The sequence below is a fragment of the Sceloporus occidentalis genome, unplaced genomic scaffold (assembly GCF_023333645.1).
Source record: "Sceloporus occidentalis isolate IW3139 unplaced genomic scaffold, rSceOcc1.0.p SCAF_3, whole genome shotgun sequence".
NCBI lineage: Eukaryota > Metazoa > Chordata > Lepidosauria > Squamata > Phrynosomatidae > Sceloporus > Sceloporus occidentalis.
Window position 1 is genome coordinate 101,375,966 of NW_028316983.1, and position 17,163 is coordinate 101,393,128.

General features: G+C 43.3%; 1 long non-coding RNA gene across 1 annotated transcript; it reads right to left on the reverse strand.

Annotated features, from left to right (window-relative positions):
* Positions 1–5,259: 5,259 nt before the first annotated feature.
* On the reverse strand, positions 5,260–15,358 carry LOC149316491 (uncharacterized). The gene is made up of 3 exons (XR_016280705.1): positions 14,827–15,358; positions 8,648–8,706; positions 5,260–5,800 (listed from the first exon to the last, which is right to left on the reverse strand). It is a non-coding gene; the product is annotated as an uncharacterized LOC149316491 (long non-coding RNA).
* Between the last annotated feature and the right edge of the window lie 1,805 nt (positions 15,359–17,163).

A 17,163-nucleotide genomic window follows, 5' to 3' on the forward strand; every position in this document is an offset into this window, starting at 1 on the left:
TGAATCATCCTGAGCCTGGCTGGAATATTTGTGCCGAGAATCCATGGTTGAATTGGACAAAGTTTTTAGAGAAACTACTGTGGTTGTAACAATTTGCAAGGTGATAGACGTCAGTGCCACCTAAATAATTCAACAAATAACAGCAGATTTTTAAGAAAGGTACATTTCTACTGACTTTATTCAAAATACATTTCAAAGACCAGCTATATCTCGGACTCTCTCAAAATACATCATTTAAAAATTTGTTCCTGTTTTTTAATGCTGAGAATGGTGTCAGCGAACATTTGTGCAAAGCTAGTAACTAAAAACCACGTGTTAGGATATTACTTTTATTGTTGTGTGCCTTCATGTAGCTTCCAACTTATGGCAACCCTAAGGTAAACCTATCATGGGGTTTTCTTGGCAAGATTTGATCAGAGGAGATTTGCCACTGTCTTTCCAAGGTCACAGAGTGAATTTTATGGCTGAGGTGGTAATCAAACCCTGGTCTCCAGAGTCATAGGCCAACATGACACACACCCCAACTTCGCACCCAGGCTGATGTGATGCCGCACACTGCACCATACTCCTCTGTCCCTGGGTCTACATGATGCCACAGAAAAGCCACGCACTGGCGGCTATGGGGCCCTTTCCAGGGTACTAAAAGAAGCTGCTTTTTACTGCTCCTTTTTGTGCCACAGAAAAGAGAGACCAGGGCTGCAACATTGGAGGGAAAGCAAAGAAAGAGGATGCAGAGATGGCATTCTGAGGTGAAGTGGTATTATTATTATTATTACTATTGTGACAGATTATGTGAATGCTTATTCTACAGGTTGATACATATTGATAGAATGTGTTTTCTTGTGCTACATTTCCCTTTTGTTTGCTTGCTGCCGGCAAGGCACCTCACTTTGCAAGTGGCATTTTTTAAAAAAATTATTTTTGTGTGCGAATGCTACAATGCGAATGTTACAAATGTTTCCCTTTCAATTTGGCAATTTGATACAATGTGTGAATGCTTGTGCTACATGTGTGTATGTAAGGAGAGGTGGCATTCTGGGGTGGCAATCGGAGGGAAAGCAGATGCAGAGATGGCATTCAGGTGGCCTTCCCTGCAAGTGACATTTGTTGTTGTTGGTGGTGTTGTTGTTAGTATTGTGACAGATTATGTGAATGCTTTGGGCTAGAAGGGAAGGGAAGGGAAGAGGTTCCAAAGAGGAGGAAATGCTGGGCTGGAAGCGAAGGGGAAGCCAGAGACTGGCATTCAGAGGGAAGGCTGTGGAAACCCATGACTTTGGGGGAGTCACCCTCTCTCAGCCTCAGGGGAAAGGCAATGGCAAATCTCATCGGAACCAATCTTGCCAAGAAAACCCCAGGATGGGGTCATTTTAGGGTAATACACACAACACACACACACACACACACACACACACACCTTTGACAAGTTGACAGAATATGCACATGCTGCCAACAGTTTTTTTTAAAGGAGGGGGGAAAGCACCCATTCGGTTGCCCAATGGCTGTAGGATATGTCACCTTTGAAGAAAGCAGAAGTGAATTTGATTGACAACAAAGGAGGCTCCATTTTAAAGCGGTACTGCAAATGTGAACTTCAGAGGGGCAAATTGCCCCAATTGAGGTAAAGGGTAGTGGGCACTTGTAACTGGGCTGATTCAGTATGGGGGCAACCAGATCTACCCAGTTCTATCCAGTGCAAATGGGCTAGTGAGAATGGGGCCCTGGCTTACTTCTCTTTCTCTGCTCTGTTGTGACAATGGTTTTAAGCTGCATCCATTAGGAGAACATACAAAGACTTTTTTAAAATTCAAGTGCATAATTGGATCCATCTGGAGTTGCATCTTCCTTTGATGAATTCTAAGCTCTCCACATGCTAGCATAAAAATCAACCCAAATAAATTAAAATTTCTATGAGAAAAGTTATGCTCTCTGATCTCCTATTTTTTTAAAAAATAAAAACCCAGATGAATCCTGAACTGGCAATGAGCCATATGTACTCGGTTGTTAGTATGTTGCCATTTCAAGCAAAACAAATGAATTATATAAAATTAAAAATTAGGCTAGTGACCAAATCTAGTGCCAAGAAAACTGCCCTGTGGCTGAATATTAAACTGCTCTGCATAGTTTGCTTATTTGGATGATATGTTCTGCATTTACTTTTCAGTGTGAAACACAAAGTCCTATTCCATGACCATTAAAATATTTAGGACTAGGTTATTGAGACAAATGCCTTGTCCCTTTTATAGGATTTCCATACTACCAGGCAGGCTGCATTACACTTTCACACCACACAGTTATAATGCTATGATTTCACTTTAACTGCCATGGCAACATCCTATGGATTCATGGGATTTGCACTCTCTCTCTCTCTCTCTCTCTCTCTGTGCATACATGTGTGTGAATGTGCCTGTTGATTTATGGTGACCTTATGGTGACAAAAGATTTTCTGGTATTTTTTTCACAGGACTTTGGAAAGAGAAATTATAAAAAGCACTGTCCCTGAAAGACAGTTATATAATTTCTTTCTGCTTATGTATGTGTTGCCACAAGGGCACTAATAGGATACATTGCATAATAGTCATTCACATTCATTTGTAGGTACTTGTGTGGTATCACTAAGGCCATGCTGTCTGTTTTGCAAACCAAGGAGACAACCCTCTGTCTAGACCTTAGGAAAACTCTAGAGCTAAGGAATCAACACAGAGCAATCAATGGTATTTCTAGAACCTAACACCGTATGTCAAATCTTCCCACTCAGTGTTTGGAAGTAACAATTCAGAGGTGGAAATCATGTAGCCTCCAGATGTCATTTCACTGCAATTCCTGGTCGTCTACATGCTCTGGGGAATTGGAAAAGCATGATCCTATTTGAAAGATATTGTCTAGATCCATTTCATTCTAGTTTCAGGCCTGATTATAAGATGGAGAAAACTTTGGTTGCCCTGATGAATGACCTACAGCAGATGACCTTGGTGGGTTTGGCAACAAGGTGAGTGTCTTCCTTTGGTTTTGCTGGATCTTTCAGAAGCTTCAGTACCATCACCCTTGGTTTTCTTTGCTGGGATTAGACTGAGGGCACTATTTTGAGATAGTTCCACTTCTTCTTGGAGGACACCTTCAGAAGCTGGTGCTGGGGAATATCTAATCCACATCCTGGCCACTGGACTGTGGAATTCCCCAGGGCTTGGTTCTGTCCTCCATTCTATACAACATATGCATGAAATTGCTTGGAGGGCCTGTCTGAAATTCTGGCCTCCAATGTCACCAGTATGTTGAAGACACCAAATTCTATTTTTCCTTTCTATCTAATTCCAAGGAAACTGTTTCACTACTAAACCATTGTCAGCTCTCAGTAGTGAGGATGAACAAACAAACTTGCTCAGTTCAAGAGGTACTTTTGGCTAAAAGGCAGTCTCTGCTGGATGCAGTTACATTCTTCCTAAAATCTCATGGGTGCACCAACAGCGGCTACTAATGCTTCCCTTGCCCTACCTAGCTGCCAGTTCATTGGATGCCCCATGCAACTGGCACAAGTGATTGACTGCCCATACAGTGCATTGGACACACTGGACATACGGTGATAGGATATACACTGGAAAAGCATGATCCCCCCTTTAGCACATAGTCCTCTTTTGGACTGTCAAATTTGTTAATATTTTTATTAAATCCACTGCATTGTTGGCAACCTGCTGTGCTTGTTGTCATTTTGCTTCATAGTATGTGTGACAGCTTGATGGTGCAATGGGTTGATGGTACAGCTGACCACTTGTGCACCCATACACACCACCACCACCACTCACTATGGTGAGTAAGGGTACTGGCATCTGCATCTCATCAGGCCCAGGACGCATGCTCCGAACCACTTCCACAATCTGCCTGGGCCTTCCCACATGCCCAGACTCGCATTGTGCAGTTTGTATGCTGGGATGATGGTACTCACTTTCCTGCTTGGCCCAGAACAAACTGAGGGTTATTTTGTTGCATTGTTTAGCTCTGGCGCATGGTTTCCTCTTGGATTTCTCTGTGTTGGCCACATGCATCATTTAAACAGGTAGGTTTCAAAACAGAGTGAAACCGCATTTTATCACTCATGAATGCAGCCCCCTTTTTGTAAGTTGACTTGAATCCCATGCTCAGGACAGAAATGGGATATAAATTCAGTACATACATTCTCTGCACACAGATGCACTGCCGATGATAAGAGATGGTGGGAGCTCTAGAATAATCAGAGGGCATTGTGTTTCCTACCTGTATTGTAAGTGATGGCATCAACTATGATGTATTACTTTTTGGAAATAGAGAAGCATAACAGTATTAGTTTTAAAAGTAATATAACAACTAATAATATCAGTATTTTTATTCATTTTACTTTAAGTAACATTTTGAGAAATTCCTCTCCCCACCCCAACCCTCCAAAAACCCTTTTAGATCTTATAAAGAGTCCCCCCTCCTCAGTGGAACAAAAACTTAATTAATAACATAAGATCTTTGGGGTTCCATAAAAATTATACAACTAATTGCATTTAAAAACAACAAGCTTTCCAAGCTTTCCCCCTGTTCGAGTGGGGTCTTAAAGCTATCCAACAGGAAAATCTGAAGGAAACAAACTAGGGGAAAACAAAATGGCAAGGGATCTCATAACCATGACCTAAGAGCAATGGTTGAAACATCTGGCATGTTTAAGAAAGACTAAGGTTGAGAGGGTACATAATAGTGGAAGGATTGTCAAGCAGAAGATGAAGTAGGATGCTTTTCTATTTCCTCTAAGGGCAGAACCAGAATCAGTAGTTGGAAATTGCAGGGAAACAGATTTCCCCTAAACATTAGGAGCTATTTGATAGTGGGACAATCAATTGCTTTATATTGAGTCATATCATTGGCCCATTTAGTTCAGTGTTGTGCCCTGTGACTGGTAGCACTTCTCCAGAGATTTAGGCAAGAATCTTTTCAAGCCCTGCATAGAGCAGTCTGAGATCAAACCTGAGATTTAGCTGGTACTGAGTCCTGTTACAGACTGCCAAAATAAAGCTGCTTCGGGTCTCTTTGGAGGTATGCTGTTTAAATGATGCATGCATCCTAAGAATCCGGAAGCTGCACCAAAGCTGCACTCCAGTGCTTAGGAATGGAGTGTGGCTTTGGCGCGACCTCCGGACTCTTAGGACCCATGCATCATTTAAATAGCATATCTCCAAAGAGACACGAAGCAGCTTTATTCTGGCAGTCTGTAACAGGCCTGAGTCATCTTTTTGTTTCTGCCTCCATTCTACCCTCCAACCCCTACTTTGCATGAGACTCCATTTTGTGGATCTTGGAGCTCTAGCAAGAAAGAAAGTAGAATATGCAGCCCTTACGTTTTTCCCAACTCTTCTGTGAAAGACTAGGTCAGAAACATCTTAATAATCAGGGTACTGAGGTGTGCAAAACTACACAATTCAACTTTGCTGACAAGGTTTGGCTAAACTATATTTTACACCAATGGTTCATACCTGTGTGGAGGGGAAACACAAGCCTTTGGGATATGTCCTCCTCTTCATAAGTCATGGGCACAAATCAAAATGAAAACTACAGCTGTTCAATAAGTTTAGCAAGGAGAATATAAAGTGTTAAGCCTTCTGTTTATTTCATCAAAGTTCAGTTCTCTGCTCATTTGAATGCCAGTTGGCAAATAGCTCTGCCAAATAGCAGGCTTGGTGGCTCTGGAAGAAGATTAGTGCAGCATTCATGCTCAATAAGTCTTTAGCTGTTGCAGAGAATCCCAGCAAGGAGCTCAAGTGTAGCGATCATTTCAGATGTGTGTGGACACCTGAAAAGAAGAACAGGACATCCAGTTGGTTGCACAAACCCCATCAGATGATACTTCTTTCCACATATCCACTGCCAGCCCTGGCTGGGATGGCAATGCAGATGTGTAAGGATCTAAATACCATTATCAGTCTCCCACACTTACATTTTTCACAGCATGTAGAGCTTGTCTGTGCTTTATGTATTATGATTTTTATTTTATTTTTTTTAAAAAAGAAAGCCTCTAAGAAAAGCAATAAGTGAATAATCTAATCTATGACTAGCACAGTAGTTCATAAATACTTGTACACTCTTGGTTGTTAATAATTTTAATGAGAGATGCCCCAAGTTCCTTAAAATACACTGGATTATACTAAGAGGCTCGACAGACCGCCCCTTTGGAGTGGCATCCTGTCATCCCTTTTAGCACTGGATCAGGACCGCAATAACCACACGCTGTGGCCCAATCCGGCGTTTTGCCGGTGATAAAAGGAATGGTAAAATGCTGTTCCTTTTAGCATTGGCAAAAAGGCACTCTTACTGTGGCGGTGGTGGCTTTTTGGCACTCCTTTGGTGCAGCGTGTCTAAACACTGTTCCAACGGAGCACTGTAAAGCCCCCTGCCATGTGGTTAGGTGCACGGTGTGGGAGGGGTGTGGGGGTGGTCAAGCCCCCACGCCACCCCCATGCCAGCATATAACATTAGTCTGTTTAGCCTCTAACTCTACAGCAAAGATTCTCATTGAATGAATAATCCATTCTGAATAACCTATTCTGAACTTCCTGAGATGATTGTCAGACAAAGCATACTAGAAACACATGGATTTGTAATGCTTTCTGTACATTTTGGCCTCAGGAAATCACAACATATGTAAGGCTAAAAATGTGCCGCTTGAAAAATATGCACAGAGACACAATGAGGAAAATGCACAAAATGTGTACATTAGAAAAAGTGTGTAGATAAAAGTGGGAATTATGGATAAAGTGTATGGAAAATGCAGGTGAATTTATATGCAAGAAGCAAAAAAAGAAGAGTTTGTAAATTATATGAAGGATGGGACAGGAATGCAGGTGTTATTTGGAGAAAGGATGCAACCCCATCAAGACTGAGAGTTTTTCAAATCCCTTTCCAAGGTGAATAAAAATGTGACTCATCTAATTACCTATTGTAATTTGATGAGCTATATGAAATTCAAGGAGAAATATTGGTGTTTATATAACAAAACCTGGTATTTATTATAGAACCACTGTTGTGCTAAAACTAAGAGCTATTATGGCTGTCACAACTTTGCTGCATGAAAACCAAGACTGACCTGAGTCAAGTACTCCTCTCCTTCATTTCTGGCTTCTTTGCTGATGTATAAATTTCACTGACAACTTAAGAATAACTATGATAGATCAAACCATAGATCCACCTAGTTCTATATCATGCTTCCCACAGTCTACAATCAGAGGCTTCTAAGATTTCCAAAAGGAGCAATATTCACCTTCTGCTGTTACTCCTTAGCCATTGGTCAAGTCTTGAGGCAATGTGCAAGATGTCCTGCTGCATGTCCAAAATCTTGTGGCCTTCTTTCATTATTAGCTATAGGATAGTACCCACTACAGGCTTGTTTGGACAGGAATAGACATCCCAAGTCCCAAGGCACTGGCACCATGTCACATTGGAAGAGTTCTCTCCTCTGGCATTACCACATCCCGGTATCTATCACTTGAGAAATTGCCTTAATCTGTCTCATGGTTGGGTTGGCCCTGGAAGCTGCTATTCAGACAAATTCAACATAGAACCTCAGGAACTCTGTTCAGGTACTTTGATTTAAAGAAGGCACAGAAATACATGCAAGAGGCATCTGGCTCCTTACACTGTCCTCATCCTGAACATCACTGGACACACCAGAATTACATTTGGTCCCTCCATATTCACTAGGTTTAGGGACACAAGATGCCCCCCCCCCCCATAAATATGGAAAAACCTCAAATAACAAGAACACGATGTTTTTACCTGAGAGGACACCTCTCTAGGAATTTCTAGCTCCTCCAGTGCAACTGTAGTCAATGTCCAACAGACACTGACCATAGAACTGCACTGGAAGAGCTACAAATGCCTAGTAGAGTCTTCTCTGTAGGAATCTCTAAGTCTTTCAGTGCAACTTTTAGCTAAAGTTGACCACAGAGTTGCCCTGGAGGACCTAGCTATTCTTAGAGAGAACATATGAATAAGCAAATCTGCGAATATCACAGCCGCAAATATGGAGGGATGAATGTACTTCCTTTTTTTTACAGTGTCTGACTGTCATGTGTTGAGGAAGGAGTCCTCTAGGGGGCTTCCATTCCTGTTCACTTGAATGGGAATAGAACCCTCCACACAGTTGACTTGCACATAAAAATCAGAGTCTGTGTCTACAGACCTTTCTGCTGATTATGGTAGAAACGTGGACTGAACAGGCAGGGATGAGAATGTTTGTGGGAGTGAGTTTCCTCTTACATGTACTGCTTGACCCTGCTCAGGCCCATTATGTTCCACAATGTTGGGCTGGAAACATGAGAACATGATGCACACACAGGACCTAGATACATGTCTGGTGTGTCACACACACACCATAGGGAGTGCATATTGTGCAAGTATGTTCCAGAGCTTGGGAAGCTTAATTTTTAACTACATCTCACAGAATCCTCAAGCTAATGTAGCAAGACCATGTACGAACTGAGTGAGGAGGAATTTGTCCAAGTTCTAGTTGGGTTTATATTCAGTTCTACCTGGAAATATGTGAAGGTTTTAAAAACTAGTTATCTCCAGTGTCACCAGAAGGTTGCTGTATGGGATAGAAAATATTATTGGAAAACAAATGGATATTAAAAAGCATACTCACATCTGCAAAAATTATGGTCAGTTCTCTGTGGAAATATCTTGTTGGCTTGACCTCCCCAGCTACAAAGGACATGACAAAAAGAGAATTCTGGTGACCCATTTTGAGAATGAAAAAAGAAAATCTTATGCAACTGTCCTAAAATGAATCCAAAGCACAGAAAGTTCAAGAAAAGGGGACAGTTAGGAAAGGAGTGGTATCAAGCACCCACTATTATGGGAAACACATACTTCTCATATCCTTACACACCTCTTCCTCTGTATGGAATGCAAAGTGCCCACAGAAGAACCTATCAATATGAGAAGAGCTGTGCTGAATTAGACCAATGACTCTGCCAGTCTGACATTTACTCCCACAACAATCATCCTTTGTCAATAGGAAGCCCACTGGTAAGACATGAACACAACACCAGCTTTCTGCTTGTGTTTTTAACAACTGTAAAGAGGCAGTTCTTCTGATTCCGGAAGTAATACATAGCCATCCTAATTGTTATGAGTCATGCTCAATAAATATGCGTTGATACATAAGTCAGGAAGCTGCCCATTGCCAGAATCTGTATGCATTGGAAGAAGGCATGCTGGAAGGTAGAACAATAGAGCCAAGCCTCAATTCAAAGTACAAACCGATTTCCCTCCCACTCACCTGCTGACAAGGAAATGGTCTCAATAATGTGTTCAGAAAAGCAATCAATATTTAATCGCCTTGTTTAACTCCACTGAATGGAGACCCTGCCAGAATGGCTCAGACTGGCATATACCCATTGTGAGGTACAGTCGGTCCTCCTTATACGCGGATTTGCCATGCGCGGATTTGAGCATACGCGCATGGCAAATCCGGAAGTTGTCCCCAATGGCGGCGCACGTGCACGCGCGCCGCCATTGGGGACAACTTCCCTCCCTCCCCTCTCCTCCCCCCAACCCTTTCCTTCCCTCCCTCCCTTACTTACCTTTTTGTCGCCGGTGCCGCGTCACTGCTGCTGCCGCCGCCGCCTCAGCCGGAGCCAGGGGGAAGGCCAGGTGGCGGTTTTGGAGGCCAAGAAGCCTCCAGCCTGCCACCCGGCCCTTCTGCGGCGGTGGCGGCGGCAGCGGCAGCAGCGGAGCACCAGCGCCAGAGGCCTCTTCGGCCCCCACTCCGCCGCCGCCGCTGCCAGCGATGGTGGCGGAGAGGGGGCCTCTGGTGCTGGTCCTCCAGCGCCAGAGGCCTCCCCTCCGTGGCTACTGCCAGGGGAAAGGCCTGGTGCTGCTCCTGGAGTCCTCCAGGAACAGTACTCGGCCTTTCTCCCGGCAGCGATGGCAGCGGAGAGGGGGCCTCTGGCGCTGGTCCTCCAGCGCCAGAGGCCTCCCCTCTGCGGCTACTGCCAGGGGAAAGGCCTGGTGCTGCTCCTGGAGTCCTCCAGGAACAGCACCCGGCCTTTCTCCCAGCAGCGATGGCGGCGGAGAGGGGGCCTCTGGCGCTGGTCCTCCAGCGCCAGAGGCCTCCCCTCCGTGGCTACTGCCAGGGGAAAGGCCTGGTGCTGCTCCTGGAGTCCTCCAGGAACAGCACCCGGCCTTTCTCCCGGCAGCGATGGCGGCAGAGAGGGGGCCTCTGGCGCTGGTCCTCCAGCGCCAGAGGCCTCCCCTCCGCGGCTACTGCCAGGGGAAAGGCCTGGTGCTGCTCCTGGAGTCCTCCAGGAACAGCACCCGGCCTTTCTCCTGACAGCGATGGTGGCGGAGAGGGGGCCGAAGAGGCCTCTGGCGCTGATGCTCCGCTGCTGCCGCCGCCGCAGAAGGGCCGGGTGGCAGGCTGGAGGCTTCTTGGCCTCCAAAACCCCCACCCGGCCTTCCCCCCGGCTCCGGCTGAGGCTGTGGCGGCAGCAGCAGCGACGCGGCACCGGTGACAAAAAGGTAAGTAAGGAGGGAGGGAGGGAGGGAGGGAGGGAGGGAGGGAGGGAAGGAAAGAAAGAGTTGGGGGGAGGAGAGGGGAGGGAGGGAAGTTGTCCCCAATGGTGGCCCGTGTGCATGCGCGCCACCATTGGGGACAATGGGACTTGAGCATACGTGGATTTTGGTATACGCGGGGGGGTCCGGAACAGATCCCCCACGTATACCAAGGACGCACTGTATTGTGCATTTTCCAGGGACACTGGGTTATTCTATCTGGATTTGAAATAGGGTAAATGCCCATACTTAATTGGCTTTGTCTCACATATACATATCCATTGTTTCCAACAATGCTTTCAATCCCCCAGGCCACTTAAGAATTGTTATTAGTGCCCAGAGGTACCATGCAAAGGTCACATACACATCTACCTTCTGCAAATAGACCATTTAGAGGTGTCCCTTCCATTCCAGGTGACAGCTGTCATGAACTGCCCTGGGCCTGATTTAGAGGCACAGTCAGAGGACTCAGACTCTGAAGACATGAAGGAGGCTGAGACAGGGGCAGATCTGGATCAACAGTCCCAGAACAGACTCAGCAAGCTGCAGAAGGAGAAACAGACTACGGACCCTAGGCTGCAAGTGCTAGGACCTGTAGGGCGAAGACAGGTCAAGAAGCCGTTCTTCCAGGCTAGAAGCCAAGAGGAGAGCTAATAGGTTTCAGCTAGGAGAAGTCAAGGTCTTTTAAAAGAATTCCAGTTGCAGAGATTCTTTATAGCTGATCACCAGTCTTGTGGCCTTGTTGTTCCTTACTCTTTGATTCATGACTCTGGTTATATGGGCTCTAGGTTGCAGGTGCTAAGACCTGTGGAGAGAAGGCAGGTCAAGGAGTCTTTGAGGAGGTCTTCCACGCTGGAAGCCAAGAGGAGAGCTAATAGGTTTCAGCTGAGAGAAGCAGAGACCTTTTAAAAGACCTCCAGTTGCTTGCAGCCTTGTTATTCCTTGCTCTTGATTCATGACTCTGGTTATCTGATCCCTGGACTTGCCTTGTGACTATGCTCTTGCCTCTGCCCTTTGCTGTGACTGACTGACTGGTATTGTGTGCCCTTTAGACTGGACTCTGGACTACTCCTTGTATACTTCCCTGTTGTGCTGCTCTCAGTAGAGATAAGCAGGACAACAGCCCTCAAAAGGTTTAATATAGGCAAAGGGCCAAAGCAACTCACAGAGACAGACATAGACTCTTCATCACATCTGAGGGTGAGAAAAGCAATGTGTACATTTTAGTCTGGAATCCTTTATGTTTAACTACATCTTTAGTCCTTGTTTAGATTAGTCAGGAGTAGGTTGTAGCCCCCATACTGTTTCCGCCCTCTTTTACTTTGGGAAACAGCTTGCTTTGAATATAGACTGCTCTGTCAGTTTCCACTGCTATTTATTTATAATAAAGAAATAATTGTTTTTGCTGCAAAACCAGCTTGTCCTGGACCTGATTTCCTCCCTTCTACCTCATTCCCTCATAGTCACTCTGGTTAATTTCCCATTTTAAAAACTTTCACTGTGAAAGGTCCTGCAGAGAGTTAGTGCCTGTGAGATTTTTCCTCAAACCAGTAAACCAGTGCATTGTTCTTAACAATGAGCAATAGACATTAATAGCTTTATCCTCCACAGCCCTCACTTTTGGAAACAAATTTTTTCCAGTGATTATATAACACACGAACAAATGCTTCCTTTTACTATCTCAAATCTCCCACAATTTATCTTCTAGCAGGCTCTCTCACAGTAGTCTGTTTTTTCTTCTAAGATACAAAGATCCAAACATTTTGAAAATGGAGGAGAGGTTTAGTTTGGGAAAGACCTTTTCCTGCGACCGATCCAGGGTGATGGCTACACACAGAAGGGGGTGAACAAATGGAAAATGTGAAACATTATCAAATAATAATTTCTGAAGTTGGTTACACTTCCGTGCAAGAAAAATATGGAAAGAAACAAGAAAAGAAAAGAGACCAGCATAAACTGGAAGACTTTTTACAGAGCAGCTTAACTGCAGGGAAGATGATAAAAATTGGCTTGTGCTTAATCTCCAGACCACCTGGGGTAGGCTCAGCAAATCAAGGAACCAGAACCAATGCCATGTAACTCCAAATAGGTGAAAAATCCTGCATGCAGTTCAAAATGCACCATGAAAAATGCTATTTATGTTTTGTTCCTACAGTGGGGAAAGAGTGTGAGATGCCTGCTTTTGTCAGGGAGACAGACTTAGACTGAAAGAGTTCACAAAATCTTCTTCTAAGCTCCATCAGCACACAAAAAGATGTCTCTTTTTGGTAATTCAAGTTTAATTTAATGATTTTGTTTAAAAAAACATTAAAAGTCATTTGCAGCAGTTGGAAGGATGTTATTTTGTATCACTGATGGTTTGAGATGTAAATCAATTTTAAATCTTATAATTATGTATGGCAGGGTACACCTACTAAGGATGGGTGGGGTTTTCACGTTTTTGGTAAGAATATACAAAATTTGCAAATGTCTTGGGAGGGAGAAAATTGAGATCACAGAAATGTGAATATGGGACAAAACCAAACTGATAATTTGTTAGCCCCATCTAGGTGTAGATTATAGCCATACATGTCCTTAGAAACTGTAGAGGAGTCATTTAGTATCTGCTTGTTCAGTGTCCACCTCCTCTTTGGTATGTTCCATACACCAGTAGTGCACTGCCATGGCCATTTACTGGCCAGGAAAGAATGAAGAGAGATATCAAAGTAGCCAGATTCAATTAAGGAGGACACAGCCCTGAATCTAGAGTACCTAAGCAGAGCAGTGGAGTATTGCAGATGTTGGAGATGTCTCATCCAAAAGGTCACCATAAGTTGGAGCCGACTTGAGGTTAGTTAACCACAACAACCAAAGCAGCATCCAACTAAGGTCTTGCAGCCAGGTGAGGAAAGTTGGCATTACCCTCTCACATTTGCAACCACTGATTAGCATTTTCCCCTCAGTGCAGCTCTGAAGCTGAGTGCTGCCTGTGCGTCTCCTGCCTCTCTTCTCCTGGGTAGGCAGCATGCTCAAGGGACACCTCATGCCATCCCTAACCTTGGACAATAAATGGCCATTACAGAGTGCCCCAGGGTGAAAGGAAAGGGGTGAAAAATAGGTCATGTGGGATATTATGCTCCAGCTACCTGATACAGTATCTTAGCCTCTGTGTCCCTCTTAGCCCTAAACACTCTGCTACCCATGTTAAGGGATATGTCTGTAGAAGACAGCCTGCTACATATATGTGATGTGAAACTCTGAGCCCTTCACAGATTTATATCCAGTGTGTGGATGTTGAAAGCAGAACCTGGAAAGTCTCTTTATTGAAGAATAAATATAGATGACATGAAGACCTCATCCATACATTATATAGCAGTGGTAATACGCAAAGGGAAGCACCTTTGAGACTAACTGAGAGAAAGAAGCTGGTAGCATGAGCTTTTGTAGACTTGAGCCACCTTCCCCAGATGCATGGGGACAAATACTACTCTGAGACCCAGATAATAATTTTAGCACGGTTCCTTGTACGGGAGGATCCCACTTGTCACTGAATTTATTCTTATTCAATGTATTTTCCCAGGCTTTGGAGGATAGTTATATTACAATAGGGACATATCCTCTGTGTGTGTGTGTGTGTGCGTGTGTGTGTGTTGAGCTGATTGTTATTTATCATTACTGCTAATCATGCTACATCTCACCATGTAGCCCATGCCTGGTACAGTAGGTAATAATAGTAGCTGCTGAAGCCAAGACACACACATTTAGAATTTCTGGAGGAACATTTCCTTCTTTCCCTGACCCTACTCAGATTGCATTATCTTTTCCCAGTGACACCAAAAGTAGCTGGAAGTTTGCATCTGGTATCTAGAGCCCCGCTTCTTTTCACAAATTAAAAAAAAAGGAAGTGATTTTAAGGTACTTTTGTACATCCTCAAGGCATCTAGGAATATAGTCGTTAAGTTTTAATGGGAAAATCCATATGACTGATCCCTGCCTCTTCTTCTTCCTCCTCTCTTCCAGTACTCTTCTACCATTTAGCTAGCAGCCACAGTGTTAATAAGTCAAACATCATTAACGCCATGCCAGCTTCCCCAGCATTGCTGGTCAGAAGCTAATGCTGATGTTACTGAGCTGTCATTAAAGAAAATTTAAGCCAACTGTGACTAACATGTTAAATCTAATGCATTATTTTTGAGGACTTATATGTTTATATAAGTGGCATTTGTAAGAAATCATTAGCATTGTGAATATTAAATTAGCTGAAGTGATAGAGTAAAAAAAAATTACCTCTTTGTTTTGGTTCTAAAAATCATTCTTCCTTTCCCAGCTCTTGTTTGCATTGTTGTTGTGTGCCTTCAAGTCGTTGTTGACTTATAGGAACCCTAACACAAACTTAAGATGGTGTTTTCTTGGCAAGATTTGTTCAATGCAGGTTTGTCTTTGCCTTTCTCTGAGGTTGAAAGGATGTGACTTGCCCAAAGTCACTCAGTTGGTTTCCATGGCAGAGTGGGGATTCAAATCTTGGTCTCCAGAGTCCTTGTCCAGTGCTCAAGCCACTACACTCCTTATATATTATTGTACTAATAGCAAGAAAGGTACATCATCCCTAACTTGGCTCTCAAGGTGCTTGCTCTGTACTGTATTTACTGTTCACCGAGCCTCCTGTAAAATGTAAGTTATTCATGACACAGAAAATGAATAACTATCAATGAATAGGGCATGGTCAGCTGCTGTATGGGAATATGGGAGGCCTGTGTATTACTCTCATTTCCCTTAACAGTCCAGGCCTATGAACCAAAGACTGGGGAGTTGGAACAGGACTCCTCTGAATTCTCTTATGGGATTATATTATGCCATTCATTTAGAATACCAAGAAAAAGTAAATTGAAATCACTATTTGCCATATTTGACCTCTCTTGATTGCCAAAACAAATTTATAGTGATATTTTAAGTGCTGAGTCAACTTCTTTACACTTGTGGGTAAAGATTTCACCATGAAAATATTGCAATAATAATAATAATACAACAAATGTATGGTAGCATCTACTGTTTTTCTGCAAAAGCCATGAATTCAAAACTAATCAGATACAGATGCACATCAATGATGTGTACATCATCACCAAATATATTGTCCATGCTTCACTTTATTAGCAGTGCTCTGTAGACTTATGTTAAAATTCTAATCCAGTGATGGGAAATCTTTAGCCCTTGAGCTTAATCCTATTCATGGAGTTCTTTGTACAGGCTGTAAAGACTCTTGAACAGTCTTCCCTCAAGTCCCACCTCCTGGAAGGAAATGGGAGAAGAATCCTTGTTGTTATCTCCAGTCAGTGATCCAAGATAACAGAGGGGATTCTATTTGCATGATGCTCATAGTTTCAATTGGCACTGTGGAAGTGATACTTAAAGGTAACTTATAAGGTTTTTGCTTTAATTCATTTGGCTGAACACTTGAACAGGGCTAATGTGTCATGCTATTTTGAGGACATAACACTTAAAAAAAAACCTGCACCAGGTGTTTCCTTTTCAACATCAAAGGATACCTTCCATTTTCAGAACAATCTTTGATCTAGCAGAGAATCTCACTAGCAGAAGAGGAAAGAAGGTAATTTTCAACTATTTCATCTCTCACTTCAACCCCCTTGTGTCTGATTCCATGCTGTTCTGGAGGGTCCTCCAAACCTCTGGAGAAGATTTGGCAGAGGTATCAGAAGCTGCAAAGCAGGCGGGAAGATAAGGTGTAGGGGAATCTCTGCTCCTTTTCTGTCTATGGAGGCATCTGTTGGATCAAAACCCCTTGTTCCTATAATACACACACACACACACACACAGAGAGAGAGAGAGAGAGAGAGAGAGAGAGAGAGAGAGAAATAATTTGTGTTGGATAACTAATAGTTCCAAATCTTTAAAATTATGAAGGGGAGGCATCCAGCATTATCAAATTAATCGTTTCTCTAATCAGGAATATATAATGCATAGTAGAGGAAAAATACGGGGGGTTTGGTACAAAAAAGCTCATATTTTTCCTCTACAGTGTTCACTATGCATTATATATTCCTGATTAGAGATTCCTGTTTTCTGCATAGAAAATGGATTTCCAGGTTCTGTGCAGGAAATGTATTTTCTGCGCAGAAAACAGGAGGAGTGTGCACACAGCATGCACACACACACACACACACACACCAACCATCTGTTTTTCCCCACAGAATAATTTCTCCACAACACTTTAGGATGTTTAAATATGAGGACAACACTTTGAGACTTTGACTACCAGAAGAAAATGCACAAAATTCTCACTGATCTTTCTCATAGTGGTTAGGTTACCAACTGTCTGGAGATCTATTTTCCATCCTGGTGGCAAATAAATATGAATATTCTTTCAAGCCCTACTTGAGCAAGATTAGACTAATCCAATACCCTGTTTAGTGAAGGATCTGCAAAGGAGGATGCAATTATAGCATTCTGACAGATGCTCCTCAGTCTTTGCTTAAATACATCCTATGAAGAAATGTCTACCACTTCCAGAGGCAGGTGTTTTTCTTTCAGATAGCTTTTTCTGCTCATTGGTCCCAGCCCTGTGGATCAGTTAAACATGACCACGCATTTAAAGACAACATAACCCTT